This window comes from Pan troglodytes, chromosome 1 (genome assembly GCF_028858775.2).
Source record: "Pan troglodytes isolate AG18354 chromosome 1, NHGRI_mPanTro3-v2.0_pri, whole genome shotgun sequence".
In the NCBI taxonomy this organism is placed as follows: domain Eukaryota; kingdom Metazoa; phylum Chordata; class Mammalia; order Primates; family Hominidae; genus Pan; species Pan troglodytes.
This window is the reverse complement of record NC_072398.2, coordinates 223,795,380-223,810,298: the sequence shown is the minus strand read 5'-3', so window position 1 is coordinate 223,810,298 and position 14,919 is coordinate 223,795,380. Positions and strand designations below refer to the sequence as shown.

At 49.9% G+C, this 14,919-nt stretch overlaps 1 non-coding gene across 1 annotated transcript; it reads right to left on the bottom strand.

Moving 5' to 3' along the window:
* Positions 1-12,045: 12,045 nt before the first annotated feature.
* LOC112206888 (U1 spliceosomal RNA) lies at positions 12,046-12,208 on the bottom strand. Its single transcript, XR_002941381.1, has one exon. It is a non-coding gene; the product is annotated as a U1 spliceosomal RNA (small nuclear RNA).
* Positions 12,209-14,919: the final 2,711 nt, after the last annotated feature.

Here is a 14,919-nt window from a genome sequence, read left to right as displayed (position 1 = left end):
TTTTAAGTTCAAAACTTCAAATAGATGGAAGAGAGAGATCCAAACCTCCATGAAACCTGTTTAGGAACCTGCATCTCAGATGGAAACTCGAACGACAACAGATACCTGAATATTTGCCTAAGCAAACTTGGCTACAGCATTCTGCCCATGCTTGGTGCTGCTTCTCCAAAAGGCGACTGGCGTGTGTTGGGCGTTACATCATTCTCTCCTTCAGGGGCTTAAATGATGAAATATCAAGAGAGGGAATTAAATATGTGGGATTGGGGGCTGTGAGACATTTAGCGACGATGACCTTACTCAAGATGACATAAGGAAACTTATTCACCCCGCCCTTCCTTGTTTGAACAGTGACTCGGCCATGAGACTTGTTTTTAAAGCAACTAGAAATAGAATCTATCACTGTTTGCTATGATATCAAAAATGCGTGTCTTGGGCTGGGAAGTAGGAATACAACAAGGGAGTATGCTTTAAACCAGGCTGGAGTTTTGGAACATTCGCAGAAATAAATGTATATTCCAAAAGCAATGTCATCCTTTTTAGAACCCTTTCTTTGGGAAACATTAAAATACAGGACACCCAGAATGAGCCTTGAGTACCTCGGGTTCAGAGAGCTTCCTGGGTGAACATAAAGGCTGTTGCCTCTGCCCTCAGGGCACATCCGAGGAGGAACCCTAAATAGCCTAGGGTCCCAATCCTGTCCTTTTATTCTCATCTAATGTCAACATAAGGGAAGCATGAGGATTTCTTTTGGTATAACTGAATTACTCAGAAATCAGGAAAAACCAGCAAATCGATTAGGTATCAATTGAACTCCTGCTGCTACATATCTGTATCCAACCATGTGTAAGGCACCATGGGGGATCCAGAGGGACCCAGGACAGGATTCGTGCCTGCCTCTGAGGACTTTGATACAGCTAGAAGAGAAGAAAAGGACTTGAGCTCAGTGGCTCTGCTTGTAATCCCAGCACTTTGGTAGGGTGAGGCGAGCAGATCACTAGAGGTCAGGAGTTCGAGACCAGCCTGGCCAATATGGTGAAACCCCGTCTCTACTAAAAATACAAAAATCAAAGCTGGGTGCGGTGGCTCACACCTGTAATCCCAGCACATTGGGAGGCCAAGGCGGGTGGATCACCAGAGGTCAAAAGTTCAAGACCAGCCTGGCCAACATGGTGAAACCCCGTCTCTACTAAAAATACAAAAATTAGCTGGGCATGGTGGCACACACCTATAATCCCAGCTACTTGGGAGGCTAAGGCAGGAGAATCACTTGAACCTGAGAGACGGAGGTTGCAGTGAGTCAAGATCTCACCACTGCACTCCAGAGCGAGACTCCATTTCAATAAATAAATAAATAAACAATAAATAGGCCGGGCGCGGTGGCTCACGCCTGTAATCCTAGCACTTTGGGAGGCCGAGATGGGTGGATCACGAGATCAGGAGTTTGAGGCCAGCCTGACCAACATGGTGAAATGTTGGTCTCTACTAAAAATACAAAAATTAGCCGGGCGTGGTGGCGTGCGCCTATAGTCCCAGCTATTCTTGAGGCTGAGGCAGGAGAATTGCTTGAATCCGGGAGGCGGAAGTTGCAGTGAGCCGAGATAATGCCACTGCACTCCAGCCTGAGTGACAGAGAGAGACTCTGTCTCAAAAAAAATAAAATAAAATAAAAAATAAAAAATAAACAAATAAAAAAATAAAGAAAAAGACTTGTGAGAAAGAATCAGAAAGGAGAGAACAATGAATGGGAATATATTCTTAAGTAGCAGGAGAGCAGCGCATCACAGGAAAATCAGACTGGCTGTAAATGTCCACGAATCTAAGGACCGTGGATGGGGGGGTCACATTGCCCGCGCAGGAGGCCACTGCAGGAATCCCAGTTTCTAGAGGTTTCTGGGAGCCTGCAGGAATGGTGAGGGACCTGGGCAAAATAGGGTTGGCTAGGAAGAAAGAGGAAGGGTAAGTCTGGGTCACTGAACCCACTGATAATGGTGGGGTATGAAGGACTTGCCCTCTGCCAAGCAATCCTAAATATAGGTTTGGCATGGCCAAGCTGGAGGTGTGGATTTAGGAGTCACCATTCTGGCAGTGAAAAGTTAACATCAGGAGAATGGATGAGGACACTCAAATGAGAGCCTAAGAAGGACCCAGACATTCCTGCTTCCCCTCTTCTCCCTCTCCCTCAGCCTAAACTCAGTCATCCAACAGAGATTTTATTGAGTATCTACTATATGCCAGGCAAGGTGTTAGACAAAATTGAAGAAGGAGACGGGGTGCGGTGGCTCACGCTTGTAATCCCAGCACTTTTGGGGAGGCCAGGACCAGAGGATCACTTGAGCAAAAGAGTTCAAGACCAGCCTGGGCAACATAGGAAGACTCGGTCTCTACAAATAATAAATAAATTAGCCGAGGATAGGTGCACACCTGGGGTCCCAACTACTCTGGAGGCTGAATTGGGAGGATTGCTTGGGTCTGGGAGGTCAAGGCTGCAGTGAGCCATGACCTGCCACAGCACTTCAACCAGGGCGATAGAGCAAGACCCTGTCTCCAAAAGAAAAAAAAAAAGGATGAAGAAAGAGGAGGAGGAGTAACATGAAGATGAGAGAGAGGAAGAAGAAAGGAAGAAGGAGAGCAGGAGGGGGAGAAGGGAGCTCTTTCTTTCTTTCCTGTTTTTTTTTTTGTTTGTTTTTGAGACAAGGTCTGTCTCCATCCCCCAGGCTGGAGTGCCGTGGCAGGTCATGGCTCACTGCAACCTCTGCCTCCTGGGCTAAAGCAATCCTCCCACCTCAGCCTCCCAAGTAGATGAGACTACAGGTGCACACCACCACACCTGACTGGGATTATAGGCATGAGCCACTGCGTCTGGCCACTCTCTTTTTCTTTCTCTTTTCGTATCTTTTCTGCATCATTTGAGAGGATTTGAAGGCTCTGTGGCCCTCGAGACTTCAGTGTATATTTCCTAAGAATTAAGATATTCTCAGCTGATGATTTTTTGCTCTCTAAAGAAAGAAAATATTTTTATTAAAAAAATATATATTTATATATATTTTATCAGCTGGGTGTTGTGGATCATGCTTGTAATTCCCAATACTGAGGCAGGAGAATTGCTTGAGGCCAGGAGTTCAAGACCAGGCTGGGCAACATGGCGAGACCCCATCTCTACAAAAATACAGAAAAATGAGCTGGGCGTGGTGGCACGTGCCTGTGGTCCCATGACTCGGGAGGCTGAAGTGGGAGGATCACTTTAGCTGGGGAGGTGGAGGTTGCAGTGAGTTGAGCACTCCAGCCTGGGCTACAGAGTGAGACGCTGTCAAAAAAAAAAAGAAAAAAAAGATACTCTCTTATACATGCAGTATAATGATCAAAATCAGGAAATCCAACATAAACAGAATGCCCTTATCCAGCCCACAATCCACACTTGAATTTCATCACCCGTCCCTGCAGCTTTCCTGGCGGGCCTGGGCCCTGATCCAGGATGGCCGAGTGCTGAGTCATGCACCCCTCTTCACCCGAAGCTCTTCCGCCCACACCTTGTACAGGCGCCTTCTTATCTCCCAGGTCCGAGTCTAACCGCAGCTCCCCACCTGCTCATCCTCACGGGGGCGGAGATGCGGTCTCACAGTGCCTGGCTCTGTAACTTCAAAGCACATGTCCACATCCTGGTCTGTCCTGTCCTCTCCACGAAAAGTGATCCCCAGGGTCAGGGTGTGCCTCGTTGCCACTGCAGGGACTGGGCATCCAGACCCTGCAGTGGGGACATCGGGATCACCATCGGCCTCTCTGCTCATGAGCTGCGTGACCTTGGGCAACTTAGCCCGTTTGTGCAGCTGTAAAATGAGGATGGTGGCTGCACCCCATCTGGAGTTTTCTGAGAGGCAAACGGGTCTGTTATGAGAATCCAATGAGTCCTTATGTGTAAAGCACTCAGGACAGTGCCGGGCACATAGAAAGTGCTCAGTAGGCCCGGCACGGTGGCTCACACCTGTAATCCCAGCACTTTGGGAAGCCGAGGTGGGTGGATAACTTGAGATCAGGAGCTCGAGAATAGCCTGGCCAACATGTCAAAACCCTGTCTCTTCTAAAAATATAAAAATTAGCCAGGCGTGGTGGCATGCACCTGTAGTCCCAGCTACTTGGGAAGGTGAGGCAGGAGAATTGCTTGAACTCAGGGGGCAGAGGTTGCAGTGAGCCTAGATCACACCACTGCGCTCCAGCCTGGGTGACAAGAGCGAGACTCCATCTTTAAAAAAAACGAAAGTGCTCAGTAACCAAGAGCCCTCTCCCCCACTTTCCTCCTCCCCTTCTCCTCCTTCTTCCTCTTCCTCCTCCTTCGTATTCATCCTCACCATCTAGCATAGTGCCTGGCACACAGTAGATACTCAAGGAAACCCCAGCAATCTCTTCAGCAGTGGGAGGGCACAGAAACAAGCGTGGGGAAGACGGGCAGAGCATTTAGAGCCGGGGCCATCATCTTACCAAGCCCCGCCATTCTGCACACCATGAACAATTGGAAGAGTCAAGTAATAGGGAGTTTGTGGACACAAAAGAGGAAAGAATGTGTTTCCTTTTTTTTTTTTTTTTTTGAGACGGAGTCTCACACTGTCGCCCAGACTGCAGTGTAGTGGCACGATCTCGGCTCACTGCAAGCTCCACCTCCTGGCTTCATGCCATTCTCCTGCCTCAGCCTCTCGAGTAGCTGGGACTACAGGGGCCTGCCACCACGCCCAGCTAATTTTTTGTATTTTTAGTAGAGACGGGATTTCACCGTGTTAGCCAGGATGGTCTCGATCTTCTGACCTCGTGATCCGCCCGCCTCGGCCTCCCAAAGTGCTGGGATTACAGGAAGAACGCGTTTTCAACCGCAGGAGATGGAAGCACCTCAACTTGACCTCATGCGTATAAAGGTGTTGGAGTGCAGGCCGTGCCACGACTGGCATAGCCACACTCTGCCTGCCTGCATGTGTCCATGTCATGGAGGGAAAGGAGAGACCTTCTGGATTGATCCACAGGTTATCAGGGCAAGATCGTCACCATCACAATCATGACAGCTCCCATGGATTAAACACTTCTCTGCACAAGGCTCAGTGCTGCACACTTTGTGTGATGATTTCTGTCCTTATTGTGGGATGTTCCCCCTTTGCAGGTGCGGAATCTCAGGCTCAAAGAGACTGAGGCCACACAGGTCATCAGTGGCCGAGCTGAGATTAAGCAAAGGGTCTGGCTGGGCACGGTGGCTCACGCCTATAATCTCAGTACTTTGGGAGGCTGAGGCGGGTGGATCACCTGAGGTCAGGAGTTCGAGACCAGCCTGACCAACATGGTGAAACTCCCTCTCTACTAAAAATACAAAATTAGCTGGGTGTGGGTGGCACATGCCTGAAATCCCAGCTACTTGGGAGGTTGAGGCAGGAGAATTGATTGAACCCAGGAGGCGGAGGTTGCAGTGAGCCAAGATCGTGCCATTGCACTCCAGCCTGGGCAACAAGAGTGAAACTTGGTCTCAAAAAAACAACAACAAAAAAAAGCAAAGGGTCTGAGAAAGTGGAGGGCAGAGCCTGTGGGACAGGAAGTGATCTTGGCCTTCCCCAGACTGGAAGTTAGAAGAGACAATGGAGAAGCAGCAATATGTTGAGCTGAATGGAGCAGGCTCAGGGCCCATGCTGAACGAGGGCTCCGTTGCTGGGTCCTGTGGCTAGTTTTCTGGGGAAGACAGTGGGCAGCGGCCTCGGAAGCCAAGCAGAAGACCACCCATAATAGGAGCTGGGGGATTTTGCTAGGCGGAAAATGGAAGATGAATAAAAGATTGGCCAACACCAGCAGCTTGAGTCTATGATGGTGGGAGGGCCGGGCCCTGCGTCTCCCAGGAGCCTTCCGTGACTTGGGAATGGAGAGGGTGTCTGGAGGGGTCCCCGGCAGGAGCTTGGTGAACATGCAGCTGGGACAGGTTGGAAAGGGCTCTGTGGTGGAGAGAGGGTCGGGTACCCAGGATGGCCTTCCACACGGTAAGTCAGCATCCCTTGTTGATTTAGGAGGGAGTTCAGGCCCTCAGTAAACTAAGAGCGGTGACGACCCAGGGAAGGAGGGCCAAGGTCAGAACCTTTGGATGTGTGCGTGCGGGAGTGGGGAGGAGAAAGGGCCCTGGAGCAAAGGGGCCAGAGGAGCGGGAAGGTGAGCGTGACCCTGCTGCGCCCAGAGGCCCCAGGAGGTAGGGGTTTGCAGAGTCAGGCAACAGGGCTTCCTGGGGGCCAGGCCAGGCCACCCTCGTGATCGGGAGCCCGTGGGGGACTCCAGTTCTTTCAGTTGCCTGATGTCAAGGAATGAAGGACAGGGAGGAGGATGCCACATAGGCACTAGCTAACATTTAAAATGCAGGAAGCACAAAACGTGTCAACCAAACCAGTTTTTTCTTTCTCAGCTGTGAAGAACCGAGGCTGACCTGCCTTGGCCCAATATTACAGAGGACGGAGTGTCGGGGGTGATGGGCCTGGCTGTCCCCCGGTGTCAGGAGTGCTGACTTCATGGGATGTCGCTCGATCCCATGGAACCAGCCTGCCTGGAAGTTATGCTCAGGGTAAACTTTTTTTTTTTTTTCCTGAGTTGGGGCCTCAGTATGTTGCCCCAAATGGAGTGCAGTGGCACCATCTCTGCTCACTGCAACCTCCACCTCCCAGGCTCAAGCGATCCTCCCATCTCAGCCTCCCGAGTAGCTTGGACCACAGGTGCGCACCACCTGACCCGGCTCATTTTTTGCATCTTTAGTAGAGATAGGAGTTTTGCCATGTTACCCAGGCTGGTCTTGAACTCCTGAGCTCAAGCAATCCTCCTACCTCAGTCTCCTAAAGTGTTGAGACTACAGGCATGAGCCACTGTGCCCGGCCCAGGGTAATCTTGATTGTCACCGGGACCCAAAGGTGGAATAATAACATGGACTTCCGAGAGTCTTGACAGGCTTCGCTAATTTGAATGGAATGCAGTCACTGGATGAGGGTACAGAGAATCCCTGAGCAGAATCCTGGGTGTTTGTTTCTTTCCTGTGGTCCTGCCCTGCCCAGGCCTCTGAGAAATGCAGAGCCTTTCCTCTCCCCATCCCTCCCTCTCCCTCAGAGGTGATTTTGAAAGGTCTCAGCTTCTTATGCATACCCCTTGGGGTCAGGAGGTAAGAAGCTTTTTTATTTTAGGCCTCTGGCGGAAGATTAATGGGACTGCCCCTGGCGAGGTGGCAGAGGGCAGATCTGGCTGAGAGCTTGTGTGCAGGGGTTTGGGGAGGGGACACCGGGAAAGGAACGAGGGCCCCACTGCACATAGCACCCTTGCTGGGAAGGGTGAGGGCTGCAGACACTTGTAAGCCTGCTTGACTTTGAGGGGGACATCTGGGTCTTCTGGGGCCAAGTCCTTGGAGAACTCTGGAGAGGCTCTGGGACCCCCAGGGCCCACGACGACGCAGTGCTCAGCTGAGAGGCCAGGGAAAGGGAGGCGACTGCTGTACCCTAGAAACGAAACCCCTTCCTCTGTTCCAGTCTCTCGGATGAAGAGTTGGAGGGACAAAGCTACCTTATAGTGGCTGACATTGCCTCCCACCTTGTCCTGCAGGACACCAAAGCTAGATGACCTTTGATTTAGAAGCATAATGCGACAATTCTTGCACCTGAGTGCCGTGGGACCCATTCACTCCTTCCTGGCCCCAAGCAGCTGACGCAGTAGGCCTAAGTTTTAATTGATATAGACTTGAAATATTCAAAGAGCGAAGCTATCAAATCCATCTTGTTCTCTGCATTTTTCTTATAACACAGAGTATGCCCCAGTGTTGAATAACCATGCCGGGACGGCAGGAAAGGGACTCACGGGTTGTGAATTTACATGTGACGTCAGAAAGGCTCTGTAAACAGGAGGCGGGATGCGCGCCTGGCCAGCACCCCCCAACCCCGCCTCCATGCGCAGTGATTACAGGCTGGATGGCACGTAGTGAGCCAGGCGAGGTCACCACTCTACAACCCTTGTGACTGTCACCTTTGCACAAGCGGAGTGACTTTTCCCCCAATCTCATACCAGTCTGGCAGCATGTATGAAAAGAACGGTGAGAGAAGCTGTTTTATGCATTGCTAAAGGAAGCAGAGAAGTAAGAGCTTGGTATTTTTCAAATGGAACTCAAAGGTCTTTGCAGCCTGGGCTCGGCACTGGCCTGAGAGCCGTCAGAGGAGCTGCTGCAGGGGTGGCTGCCATTCCTCAACCCGATTCTATCGTTATTATTTACATTCTATGTCTTCTCTTTCAAGATTATTTTTTTGACATTTGCCTTCTGGCAGAGCTGGGACCAATGAGTGGGAGGTGGATTTTGGCGGAACACAGGAGGAATTCTCTTAGTCAGAGCCATCCAAAAATGGAAAGACCTGACTCAGAAGACAGCGTGTCCCCTGCCTGCATAAGGTCCTGGTGAGGTCCTGTCAAGGGTGTTCTGCCCCGTGCTTTGACAGGTGTGTGCGGAGATGAAAGATAAATAGCCATTCTTGAGCGTGTCCTCTGTGCCAGACACCGTTTTAGGTACTTTTACGTGAACTAACAAACACATTTAACCTCCAAACAACCCTATGAGACAGGAACTATTATTGCCTATTATTACCCTCGTCTTACAGATGAGGAAACTGAGGCACAAAGAAGTTTAGTAACCCGCCCAGGTCACAGGGCTGGTATTCTAGGGAGGCAGGACTCAGCCCCAGGCGGCCTAGTGGCCTTGCTCCTACCTTGACCACCAGTGAAGTTGATCCTCTCATCAGCTGACCGGGCACAGTGACCAGCTGTTCTGTGCTAAAAGGAGTTTAGAAGGCAGCTGACTCAGCCCAAAATGTGGGGTTAGAAGTCAAGAAGGCTTTTAGACAGGGAACATCAGTCAACGAGTAACAGAGGCTAGGCTTGAACTCTCTGAAAGGAAGCCTGGGGGTGCCTGGCACACGTCCCGTCCCGCCGCAGGCGCAGGTGGAACCAGGGAGTTTGGGGCCCGCCACTCCTGGGCTCAGCATGCAGTTAGCTCCGCACCCCCTTGCACCCCAGGTCTATGAGTTGGCTTTTTGCTTAGCTCATTCAAGTGAGTCTCCGACTTCTCCAGTTTCAGGAATCTGTCCCAGATTTCTCCCTGGGCTGAGTTCTTGCCTTGGTCACCTGCCCAGGACTGCAGTTTCTCTGATACCACCTCAGGGGAGGGGCAGGACCTAGACCCTCAGAATCTGGCCTTGAAGCCTAGATACCTCTGGGGAGCTGCTCACGCTTCTTAGCTGCATTTGCCTTGGTTGAGGTTGGGAAGAAGATGCCTCCTTCCAAAGATTGCCGTGAAGATGGCGATGCGATAATGTGAAATCGCTGTGCGCGCGGCTGGACTCCATCAACCATGGTTGTCTTCCCACCTTTGCCACAGACTGAGGGTCCCTTCCTGAGCTCAGCCTGTTGGCATTCAGTCCCTGGGGCTGAACCTGGGCGAGCCAGGTGCCTCCTGCAAAAAGACACAGTTCAACAAAGTGCAAGGAGGAAAGCTCTTCTGTACCAGCATGCCCTGTGGAGGGTACCGTGTGCAAGGACTATCAGAGAGGTTCAGGACTGTGCTTCGGTTGAGCTCAGTGACTCTTTGTTCTTTGTTTTGTTTTGTTTAGTTTTTTGAGACAGGGTCTCACTCTTGCCCAGGCTACAGTGCAGTGGTGTGATCTCGGCTCACTGCAACCTCTGCCTCCCAGGTTCAAGCCATTCTCCTATCTCAGTCTCCTGAGTAGCTGGGATTACAGGCGTGCGCTACAACACTTGGCTAATTTTTGTATTTTTAGTAGAGACGGGGTTTCGCCATATTGACCAGGCTGGTCTCGAACTCCTGACCTCAGGTGATCCGCCCACCTCGGCCTCCCAAAGTGCTGGGATTACAGGCATGAGCCACCAGGCCTGGCCTCAGCGACTCTTTGAACCAGCGTCTGAGTCAGGAAACAAGGGTACCACTAGGCTCCAGGACCTGCTCTGTCTGTAAAGTGAGAAGCAACTAGAATATCCCTAAAACTCCTCTTAGCTATAAAATGTTCTGATTCATGACCAAGGGAAGAAAGAAAATGTGTATGTAACCAAATAAAAATACTTTCTGATGTGAGCCAAGGAAGGGGACAGAAGTATTTGGCTTCCTCATTCAGCCCCACCCTATAGAAAGTTCTGGCTCTGGCATGAAGACACACTGGTCTGGTTTCCTCTTGCTTTTATTTCACAAGAGCCCCCAAATATGACATTTACGAATGCCCTGATAGTAGATCCTATTCAGGTGATTGGCCTGGAGGCTGTAACTTTACACAACAGCTTCCCCTGGGGCCTGGCAATCTTAAGGATTGGTGAAACTTTTAGCTAAGAGTAAAGAGCTTCTCACGTGGTTCTCATGGTGATGTTTTCCTTGCAACAGTTCTATAAAATGGGTTAAAATAATTTTTATGATCTTGCACTTGGGAAAACCAATAGACACAAAGGTTAGTTATTTTTCCACAATGTGTGAATATGGGAAAAGTGGAAGAAGTTTTGATCCCAGAATTGGCTAGCTCCTTCTCAACAAGCAAACCCTGGGATCTTTTCCAATCACATCTTTGATGAGAAGGAAGTGACTTCTTGCTCTCCAACAAATATTTGCCCCCAGATTCCTGCACCTACTGTACAATTAGAGAAAATTCCTGAGGGCTGAAGTCGAAGCTTCTGTCTTCTGTCTTCCTGTCAAGGTATCTTGGACCTCTGGCCAAACACTCAGATTAAAAGAGGAAATATCTTCATGGCTAATTTCTTTTTTTTGACATGGAGTCTCACTCTACCACCAAGGCGGGAGTGCAGTGGTGTGATCTCAGCTCACCGCGACCTCCACCTCCCGGGTTCAAGCGATTCTCCTGCCTCAGCCTTTCGAGTAGCTGGGATTACAGGCACCCGCCACCACGCCCGGCTAATTTTGTGTATTTTTAGTAGAGACGGGGTTTCACCGTGTTAGCCAGGATGGTCTCATTCTCCTGACCTCGTGATCCGCCCACCTCGGCCTCCCAAAGTGCTGGGATTACAGATGTGAACCACTGTGCCCAGACTTTTTTTTTTGAGACAGAGTCTCACTCTTGTCGCCCAGGCTGGAGTGTATTGGCGTGATCTCAGCTCACTGCAACCTCTGCCTCTGGGGTTCCAGTGATTCTCCTGCCTCGCCCTCCCAAGTAGCTGGGATTACAGGTGCACACCGCCAAACCCAGCTAATTTTTTTTGTATTTTAGTAGTGATGGGGGGGCATTTTACTGTGTTGCCCAGGTTGGTCGCGAACTCCTGAGCTCAGGCTATCGGCCAGCCTCAGCCTCCCAAAGTGCTGGCATTACAGGCATGAGCCGCCACACCCAGCTGACATTCTGAAACAACAGAATTTCTGAAATCCCAACTCTTCTATACCCTAAAAGACAGTTCTGCCCAGTGGGGCCCAGTGAGTCGTCTCAGAGCATTGGGCCCTGGTATGAAACGAGACAAAGCAGCCTCTGTCACACCCTTACCATGAAGGATCGTTCATCCGATTGGAGGGCAACAGAGGGAAATGTTGACATTATCAATTTCATCAGAATCCTTTTCCAAAGACACAAATAAGACGTCTTAAGTATGGAAAATATGCATCATGATGTTGAAATCTCACAACTAAACATTATTTCCGGTCCTGTGTGTTTACTAAGTTTATATTCCCAATTTAAAAACTACCGATCAATTCTTTTTTTTTTTTTTTTTTTTTGAGATGGAGTCTCACTCTGTCGTGTCGCGATCTGGGCTCACTGCAACCCAGATTCGGTTCAAGCCGATTCTCCTGCCTCAGCCTCCTGAGTAGCTGGGATTACAGGCACCCACCACCATGCCTGGCTACTTTTTGTGTTTTCAGTAGAGTTGGGGTTTCACCACATTGACTAGGCTGGTCTCAAACTCCTGACATTTTGACCCGCCTGCCTCAGCCTCCCAAAGTGCTGGATTACAGGTGTGAGCCACCATGGCCGGCCAATCAATTCTTTTTTTAAAAAATATAGATTTATTTAGAACCAGGGGAGAGAGTGAATTGCAGTCCCTAACTACCACAAATGATGCAGTTGCGTTTCCCACATTTGGAGAAATGGCCGGGGTCAGCATATACGGAGTGCAGGGCATGAGCCTCGCCCTGGGAAACCACCTTCGTGATCCTGGTACCTCCCCTGCGGATAAGCGTTATTGACTAATGAGGTAATAATACTGTTTCTTAGAAAAGTGAAGTAAGGCTAGGCCCGGTAGCTTATGCCTGAATGCCAGCACTTTGGAAGCCTGAGGTGGGAGGATCCCTTGAGCTCAGGAGTTTGATATCAGCCTGGGCAACAGAAGGAGACTCTGTCTCTACCAATTGAAAAAAACCAAAAAAACAGAAAGTAAGTTTAGGAAATTTTGATTATGGGAGGAAATTGTCATAAACTTGGGATGAGAGGAAGGTCTTGGACATTATAAGTGGGTCGTATTCCCCAGGCTCGGTGAGTTGATTTCGAGGGGCCAAAGACCACATTTTCAGTTCAGAAAAGGATTTGCCTGGAGGCCATAGGATTGCAGTGTCATCTGACGAGCTCCATGCTGGGGACTTTTACAATGACCGGGACACAGAGCAGCGTTTCTTTTCTGGTTGTCTTTAGACTTAACATAATGATCCAGAAGCAGAGACTTCTGCTGCCAATCTGTAACTTTCTTTTCTAAACATATTTCCATGGTCTCTGGGAGAATGTTAACATAAGAGGCAGTGTGCGTGAGGCCGGGCGCGGTGGCTCACACCTGTAATCCCAGCACTTTGGGAGGCCGAGGCAGGCGGACCACTTGAACCCAGGAGTTCAAGACCAGCCTGACCAACGTGGTGAAACCCCATCTCTACTAACAATACAAAAATTAGTTGGGCTTGGTGTTTTGTGCCTGTAATCCCAGCTACTCAAGAGACTGAGACAGGAGAATCACTTGAACCTGGAATGTGGAGGCTGCAGTGAGCCGAGATCGTGCTGCTGCATTCCAGCCTGGGCGACAAGAGCCAGACTCCATCTCAAAAAAAAAGAGCCAGCATGCGTGAACCTCGTGCAGCTGTCAGCATGAGGTGGGCTCTGCGTCAACACAATGTTAGCTAATGCAGGACACCACGATGAATTACATCTCATGTTTTCCATTTATCCCCCAATGATAGCAGTTTTTGTTTTTTTGTTTTTTGTTGTTTGTTGTTTTTGAGATGGAATTTCACTCTTGTCACTCAGGCTGGAGTGCAGTAGCACGATCTCTGCTCACTGCAACCGCCGCCTCCCGGATTCAAGCGACTCTCCTGCCTCAGCCTCCCAGGAGCTGGGATTACAGGCACCCACCACCATGCCCGGCTAATTTTTGTATTTTTAGTAGAGACGGGGTTTCACCATGTTGGCCAGGCTGGTCTTGAACTCCTGACCTCAGGTGATTCACCCGCCTCAGCCTCCCAAAGTGCTGGGATTACAGGCGTGAGCCACTGCGGCTGGTCGACAATAGCAGTTTTAAAAGAGAACAAAAATTATGGCCCATTGTCACAGTGAGGGTTTTGATAGGATTTATTAGTTATAAATATTTTTGATTTGTACATCAGCTTCTTTATTCTACCCTCCCAAAGGCAGAAGGAATATTTATTAACCTCCCCTCTCATTGTCCACCAAGCCTAGGATCTGAGATGCTATGAAATTTCTCCTACAATAAATCTGGATTATAGGATGCACCTCAAAACATAGGAACCTTTGCATCGTTTTCCACTGCCACTAATTCTAAAATTTTCTCTTTTTTTGAGATAGGGTCTTACTCTGTCGCCCAGGCTGCAGTGTAGTGGCACAATCACTACTCACCGTGGCCTCAACCTCCCGGGCTCAAGCAATGCTCCCACCTCAGCCTCCTGCGTAGCTGGGACTACAAGCACACACCACCATGCCTGGCTTATTTTTATTTTTTGTAGAGAGGGAGTCCCGCTGTGTTGCCCAGGCTGGTCTTGAACTCCTGGCCTCAAGCGATCCTCCCACCTCGGCCTCTCAAAGTGTTGGGATTCTAGGTGTGAGTCACCACCCCGGCCCTAGAAATTTTCATTGTCAAATGAACATCATTTCCCTAGGCTGCTGTTGGGAAGCTGGGGGATCCTGTGTTCTCTCCAGCACTGGGTTTTCCCGAGCAGAAAATGAGCCTTATCGTGTACTCGGAATCGTCAGATATTTGTAGAGCCAGAAAACATCTTGAAAATCATGTTATCTCTTTGCTTTTTGCAGATGAGGATGTCAAGGCTTGGAGTAGGTGACAGTTGGCCTTGGGCTTCGGTGGCCAACCCATGACTACAAAAGCCCGAGAAGCCAGCAGGTCCCCCGGCTCCTCCACCAAGTGGCCTCTGGGTGATGGGGAAGCTTGTCCTCTGCTTTGTCACACACAAAACTCTAAAAGTCAGCATCCCAACGCATCAGCCTGGAGAGCCCGTCCAGGTGAGAGACACACACTGGAGGATGTGTTGGGGCCAGAGGCAGAGCCAGAGATGTCACTGCCAGGTCCCGTGCAATACGACAACACGGGACTCCTGGTTCCAAAAGCAGGAGAAAAGCTTTTTCCTTTCCTCCCTTCACCTGTCACAGTGGTTTTTATTTGTGATTGAATGGTGTGCTCCCTGGGACGGGGGGGTTCTCAAAGACATCTCTGGGAGTCTCACAGACTCAGGTGCCCAGGGGCAGGGTGCTTGAGTCCCAACCCTGAAACCCTAACTGTCCTTGATCCCCACAGTCTGTGCCCTCCTGCCAGCAGATCATTTGTCCCACTGGATTTCATTTACAAACCACAAAGTCAGAAAGAAAAGTATTAAGAAATCCAAGAGGGGCCGAGCGCGTGGCTCACACCTGTAACTCCAGCACTTTGGGAGGCCGAGGTGGG